This window comes from Crocuta crocuta, unplaced genomic scaffold (assembly GCF_008692635.1).
Source record: "Crocuta crocuta isolate KB4526 unplaced genomic scaffold, BGI_CrCroc_1.0 scaffold451, whole genome shotgun sequence".
Classification (NCBI taxonomy): domain Eukaryota; kingdom Metazoa; phylum Chordata; class Mammalia; order Carnivora; family Hyaenidae; genus Crocuta; species Crocuta crocuta.
Window position 1 is genome coordinate 1,807,610 of NW_027527963.1, and position 8,168 is coordinate 1,815,777.

The following is an 8,168-nucleotide window of genomic DNA, read 5'->3' on the forward strand; positions in this document are numbered from 1 at the left end:
TCCCAAAATCTCCATATATTAATTTTCTCATAGCATTAGTACCCTGTCTTGATTTAGTGTAACTCCTACTCAACATGCATTTTGGAATTTGAATATTATTCTTACTTAGGCAATTACTTTTCTTTTGCTTACAAGACTTTCAATGCCCTTTGTTGCCAACTGTCTACTTCATCAGTCCCAGGATATTAAAGCATGCTCTCATAATGATGGAGTTCCTCATGGTCATCAATAATGTTTTTCTGTTTCCTTAATGTAGAGTCAGTCTGTTCATTTTCTCTTATAGTAATCCTCCCTCCTATTTTTGTCAAAGGTAGTTGAGCAAAAAGGGAATTTGACATATGTCTCAGGCCCTTTCATTAAATCATATCTCCTTCATTCAGCTACACTTTTCCCATCTCATAAACTTAAAAAGAAATTCATTTTCTGCACCTGGAAAGGGAGTCTAGTATACTATTGTTCTTATTGTTACTTCATTCAGTGGAAAACGAGAGACACCTCCAGCTGTCTCTCTGTCATTGGCTCATGCTTGTCTTACACCAAAAAGAAATGTCACTTTTTCCAGTTTTATAAGTATCTTAGTAAGAATGTAAAAGTTTTCATTTTGTTTTGAATGTAAAAGTCAGTCTCCCTGTAGAGTCCTATTGGGTACATAGTAATTCAGCCAAGATTCCAGTTGGAAATTAAACTATATTTATTCAAGGGGTCAAATATTGGAAGATACCTTCAGACAACAATTGAGAAAGGTATGCCTGAAATCTAGTAGGATGAAAAGAGACTCTCAGGGGTTCTTCTTGGGAAGCTTTACTCATAGAGAGACTAAAGCACAGGTTTGTTTGTTTGTTTGTTTGTTTTTGTCTTTGTGAAACATTTTATTGGGTCAGTCACACATTCTGACCCTGTCTTAGGCCAGATGATGACAAGAAGGTGCCAGAAGCACTGGGACTCTGAAGTGGCTCAGATGGAAACTGTAAGAATCATATCCAAAAGGCCTGTCTTCAGTGCCTCAGTTTCCCCTTCATGAAATGAGAGGGTTTTGTTCCCTTCTGAGTTTGAAACACTGTTTGATAAGATAAAAGTAGGGCAAAAACTACAAGAAAGAGTTTCCCCACTTCCAGAACCTTCTCTGAAGCTCCTACCTCACACCATGGAGCCAGAAAAAGGGAATTTTCCCAAGAAACTGTGTTGCTCAGCGGCCCCTGCTGTGGGGGTAGGGGGTGTGCAGCTCTGACTACCTGGACGCTGGGGCAGAAACAAAGGGAGAGTCTTGTCTGGACAACATCTTGGCTTTCCAGGAAGGAAAACTGACCTTCCTGAGCCATCAGGACAGGGGCAGGAAACCAGGGAGAGCCCCCAGCTTTGTTCATCACAGTGCTTGACCCAAGGATTATGCTTTAGCTCAGATAGGAAGGGTTGCTCTGACAACCTGCTCTCCTGATAATAGCTTGAGCTCTGGCCCAGTTGCCAAATGACTTATGTGAGAGAGAAGGAATTAAAATCAGGAAGTGTAATTCAGAATAGATAGAACTGAGTTTAGATCCAGAATCCAATTCCTATTAGACCATGAGAAAATGATTTAGCCTCATTATTCCCATCTGTAGAAGGGCAAGGATTGTATTTAAATGCTTTTCAAAGTGCTGCCCAAAGTAATCACTCAGTAGATGGTAGCTAAAACACCCATAATGGAAAAACCATACACATCTCACTGTGAAACTCTGGATCTGTAAGGGAGCTTTGGGAACCCATGCAGCTAAAATTGGGAAAGAAAAAGTCTTCCTACTGAAGTGGAGACAGCAATAGTGTTTAGCTGTATTTGGTATCCTAGAGGCCATATCCCATACTGGGCATACTAGTACAGTGAGTGGTATCACAGCAGTCCCAAGGGAGGTACAGCTGACATATAGAAATAGCAGTGATAGGTAAGCACCTGACAACCATTGACAGTAATTTAGGAGACCAGAATGGACAGGAACAAATGGCACTTTCCACACAAAGGATGAGACTCTGGATCTTTGAGTATACATTTGAGATTTCCCTACAAACTTTGAGAATTACTTGGATGGATACTAGAGATAAGCTGAGTGTAAATCTAGCTTTATCATGGCTCATGAAATCAAACATGTTGTTTAACACTGGTGTCTTCTAGAAAAACCTATGTTGTGACACTTTATATCTTCATGTGACATTTTATAACTCATCCTCAAGAAGTCTATGGCTGGTGGGGATGGTATATCTATACATAAAAGATTACAAACCCAATGTGATAAAATGTATGAATGAACTATTAGGAAAGTAAATGGTTTATGACAGAGCAAGAGGTCCTTGAGTCACTCTGTGGGAATAGAAAGGGAGTTAATGATACAATGAAAGGTTTGAATTGGTATAACAGACAGTTCATCAAATAGGTGGGGAGACAAGGGTTTCCATAAAGAATAAACAGCATGTGCAAAGGCATAGCATATGAAACTACATGGTCCGCTAAGGGATTATGGTGTGGCTAGAGCATAAATCGCATCTTGGAGAGTGGCACAATATGTAGATGACAGCATGACATTGTAAGAAAAATATGCACGGGCTTGGCTTCCTATCTTGAGACTAGAACTTTACAACTTTGTGAGTTTAGGTATCATTTAAAAATTTCTGTAAGCCTTAGTTCCTTTATCTGTAAAATGAGGATAGAGATAGTCATATTTAAGTGTTGTTATAGGTATCAAACATAATATAACATACCTCCGTATCTGTTATGCTCATTGATCCACAAATATTAGATTCTCTTCCTACTGTTTTATTCTAAATGTAGGCTGGGACTAGACCCTGGAAGATTTTGTATATTAAGTCAAGGCATTTGGATTTTATGATGCAGGTAAGGAAGTCTACGTTTAAGTTCTAAGCACTTGTACATTAGCAAGACCTGTATTGGTGAATATGAATTGGTGTGGAGCAAAGCTTAAGAAGGGCAACCAGTTAGGCGTCTCCTGAGAGTAGTCTTGGCAAGAAATCATGAATATGTGAACCATTGTATGGTAGTAAGAATGAAGGAAAAGAAATAAAGTCCAAAGATTTTATGAAGGTAGAAGAGGCAAGAAACTGAGGGTCCAGAGTGAAGGATGGCATTATTCTAGGAATGACTCCTGGAGTTTGGCAGCATGGTAGCCCTGTAGAAATCCAGGATTATACCCAAATTTGGATTATTTGGTGAATAATGTTCCATTAACTAATATAGAAAATGTAAGGGGGAAGAAAGAAGCAATTTTAGCAGGAAGGGTATTGAATTCACTTTGGAAAATACTGGGTGAAATTGATGTGCATGTAGAAAAGAACTCCATGTTTAGAAAGTGATGTATGTGTGGAGTCATCAGCATATATTTTATAGTTTAATGAGCCGAGGACTACGTACATATCCCTGGGTAACATTGATATAACATAGGCAAGTTATGTAAGTGAAAACTGAAAGTGAATGAGAAGGAAAGATCAGAGGAAATAAAGGTGTGTGTATAAGGGAGGGGGGATGATGAAAGATTGATTTTAGAGTTGTTGATTAAGTAAGACATTTTTTAAAAGATTCAATTAGTAAATAGCATCAAATGCATATGAGATGACAAATGAAAAATCAGAGCAAAATGACCATTGGATGTATCAGAGTAGAGTATATTAGTGGTGTGACAAGGGACCAAAAAGCTTTGGACACCTTGATCAATAAACTTGACTATGATGCACAAGAATGAGATAGAACATTACTCATAAATAATATGGGATCTCATGCGGTTAAAAGTGGAGAAGACCTGAACATATATTAACCTGGTGAGAAGTGATGGAGATATGGAAGATACAGGAGCTCAGAAACCATGTGGTGACTGGACTTCTCATAAAGTGGTGGCCATCAAGCTCAGCTCCATCCTCACTGTGATTCAGCAACTCATTGCAGTTTTATGCCTCTTTGCTGTCTCCCACTGTCCACTTTATACCATCCCCAATTTCCACTTACACTGAGTCTCACCTCTTACCTTCTCACTTTCTCTAAATGTTTTTATCTCACACTTCACAAGGAAAAGAAACAAAACAAAACAAAATAAAACATCAGCTACAAATCTTCAGTCCTTTGCCTGGATGTGTGGTATGTAGGAAAATGAGCAAATTTCATCAGGGAAGAGATGAGAAAATCTGTATCTTAAAGAGATGTACAAGTTTTGGTTAAGTCCGCAAAATAGAGGAAACTAATTACCAAGAGGATGGCAATGAGGATGTAGAAGAGGTCTTTACCATATAAGAAGGAATCTAGTAGACAAAATGAACAGAGTTGAGAGGGAAGTCAGTCATGACTAAATGACCCTCAGAGGTTGATAATCAGAGCATATGAGGATCAGGGTACTGGAGGGAATTCCAAGTCTCACCATAAAATCTTTTTTCAGGAGTAGACAAAAAGCCCACTTGAGAAAAGCATACATTTCTATGAAGAAAGAAAGTCCTAAGTGGGAGTTAGAGGTATATGTGGGAGGGTTGGGAGGAGGGGGTAAGACAAGAAGAAAGAAGTGGAGAGCTAAGCCTTCCTTGAGTCCTAACCATCAGCAGATATTCATTTCTAACTTTAAAAATAGATACTACCTTTTCAGGAAGAAGTGACTTTCTAACAGCAGTATATAGATACTGAACAAACACACAATACATGTATAAATGCATATTTATACATATGCATTTATTAAATGCATGAAGAAAGAGTTACAGGAGTAACCATACACATTTTTAAAGTGAAAAAAGGTAGGTTCAATGAAACGCTGTGTGCCTCTGTGAGTGTGTGTGTGTGTGTGTGACAAAAAGAGAGACACAGAGAGACCCCAAATACTAAGAGATGCTCTCTGGGAGTGGTGGGCCAAGAGGAGACTTCAGAGACATATCTAAGTGTAGTGAGGCCTGAGGTTTATATTATATACAATTCTGGGGCCTCTTTTAAGAGAAAAAGATACAAATGTATGAATGCAAATTAATTACCTAAGTAAATATATGTTTATGGGGATCCAAGCTTCACTAGCCCCACCAGAAATCTGATTACACATGACTTTTATAGTTTTCTCTATGCTTAAGATAACTTTTCCACAATGAGCATGAATTACTTTAGAACCAAAGTAGAAATTATGTAAGTTGTTTTTGTTTGTTTGTTTGTTTTTAATGTCAGCCATCTTCTCATAATTATTTATATTGAGCTTTTTGAAAAGATGGCTTCTAATCAGGAGGGCTACAGAGCTTGGGTCCATATTGTCATTTATGATGCATTTCTAGGAAGTCCTCCACAAATTTCCTAGCTGAGCTTACCCTTGAATTTTATTTGCTTCCATGAAGCACTGTAGACAAACATCCTGAAACAAGAGGAAACTCAAAGTTGGACCATTCCTTTAAACCAGAAAGCCTGTTTTTTTCTTTAAAATTAGCAGCACCCTCAACAATAGCCAAAACATGGAAAGAGCCTAAGTGTCCATCAACTGATGAATGGATCAAGAAGATGTGGTTTATCTATACAATGGAACACTACATGTCAATGAGAAAGAATGAAATCTGGCCATGTGTAGCAACATGGATGGAACTTGAGGGGGTTATGCTGAGTGAAATAAGTCAGGCAGAGAAGGACAGATACCATATGTTTGCACATATAGGTGGATTAGGAGGAACTTAACGGAGGACCATGGGGGAGAAGAAGGAGGGGGAAATCGTTGGGGAGAGGGAGGGAGGCAAACCATGAGAGACTCTTGAATGCTGAGAACAAACTGAGAACTGATGGGGGTGGAGGACAGGGGAAGGGGGGTGATGGGCATGGAGGAGGGTACTTGTTGGGATGAGCACTGGGTGTTATGTGGAAACTAACTTGACAATAAACTATTTAAGAAAAAATAAAAAAAAAGTAAAAAAATAAAATTGAAAAAAAATGAAAACAAAAAATAAAAAAATAAACATAATGAAATGGTTTCCTAGAAATGGATCTTATATTCAACTTCAAATAAAAGATGAAAGTTGATCTCAAAAAAAAAAAAGGACAATGGATTATGCTGATTTTAGTAACTCAAGGTAAGAGGGTTTACACAAATTGGGTTACTTCCTTTCCCCAAAAGAGATGTTGCTGTATTAGACGTTCTTTTTCATAGCACAAGCTTGTTCCCGCTTCCCTATTGTCACCGTTGCCTGCCTGATATCAAGCTTTAAATGGGAAAGTGCTTCTGTTGAAGAGTTTCCTTAGTAACAGGAAGTGACTGTGTAAGAGGGTTTCGGAGTTGGCTTTATAACCTCTAAGTCATCAAGGAAGTAGATTACTGTAAATGATTTGGGGACTGTCCCCATAAACTCTTCTGGGTGAACACACTGTTGAAGGGTGTTTTGAGAAAAAGTAAGAAAAAAGTGGTTTCTTACCTTTAGAGAACATGAATTTCTGTGACTTGGTGTGGCTCCTGGGGTGGCCCCTTTAAGATCAGGAGAATCATTCCTCTCGATTAGATCTCGGATTTTATTGTCCAACTCCATGCTTTCACATCTGCCCGGGGACATGGGAAAGTCACATTTTACAAAGTTAACTACAAATTATTCAAGGGTACAATGAGTTTGTCAATTTCATGGCGGTGTTATCTGTGTACAGTACCTCTCTAGAATCTCCAGGTCTCTAATCTCATTTTGTATTCATCAGTCCATTCTATTAGAACACTTTACGGATTATTGGAGTTTAATTTTCACTTACTTGCACATTTATACAAAGCGACAAAGTAAGATATAGACAAGTAGGCATTTTCACAGCCTGATAACACTGACCAGAATTGAGCGCTCACAGAGAATGCTGGCACAACAATCCATTGAGGTCACCTCTATACCTTCATTTTGCAGAGAAGCAAACTTGGGTTTAGGAAGTTGTGTAAATTTACTAATTTACACAAAGTTAAACACTGGCAGGGCCAAGAGCAAATTCTATAGGCTGTGTGTACGTGTATGTTTTGGGTTTTTGTTTCTCTAGTTTTATTGAGAAATAATTGACACATATCACTGTATAACTTTAAGGCACACAGTATGATGGTTTGATTTACATATGTTGTGAAATGATTAGCACAATAGGTTCAGTAACATCTATCTTCTCATATAGATACAATAAAAATAAAAGACAGAAGCATTTCTCCTTGTGATGAGAACGCTTAGGATCTATACTCTTAACGACTTTCCCGTATATCCTACAGCAGTGTTAGCTCTAGTCATCACACTGCACATCATATCTTTAGTACTTATTTATCTCGTAACTGCAGGTTTGTACCTTTTGATCTCCTTCCTCCAATTACCAACACCCCCTCTGGTAACCACAAACCTGATCTCTTTTTCTAAGAGTTCAGTGGGGGTTTTCTCATTTTGTTTTGTTTTGCTTTGTCGTTACATTCCATATATAAGTGATACCATATAGTGCCTACAGTATTTGTCTTTCTCGGTCTGACTTATTTCACTTAGCATAATGCTTTTAAGACCCATTCACCTTGTCACAAGTAGTTGAGTTTCCTTGTCTTTGTATGTCTGAAAATACTCCAGTGTGTGTGTGTGTGTGTGTGTGTGTGTGTGGCACAACTTCTTTAACTATATATTACTGATGGATAGTTAGGTAGTTCCTTGTGTTAGCTATTGTAAATGATGTTGTATAGTCTATCCCTTAACCATTTTGCTGTATGTGCCACGATTTAAACTTTTTTTATGTTTTATTTATGTCAGAGAGAGAGAGAGAGAGAGAAAGCAGGAGAGGGTCTGAGAGAGAGAGAGAGACATAGAATCTGAAACAGGCTCCAGGCTCTGAGCTGGCTGTCAGCATAGAGCTCGTTGTGGGGCTTGAACCCACTAACTGTGAGATCATGACCTGAGCCGAAGTCAGATGCTTAACTGACTGAGTCACCCAGGTGCCCCTTTTTTTTGTTTTAATTTTTTTTTATGTTTTTATTTATTTCTATGTGCCACAATTTAAACCAGGTTTTCTGACTTAAGTCCACTTTCTTTCCTATTAGGCCATGTTGACATGATGGAAAATTTTTCTCTCTAAAAACACAATTCACAAGAAAAATGCATACATTATGTGATTTTTCTTTACATACTTTTTTGCCTGCCTTATCATTTCTCACCCCCTAAAAATCACCTCTTGGATTGGAGTAGGAGATCTTTTAGGAGTACTT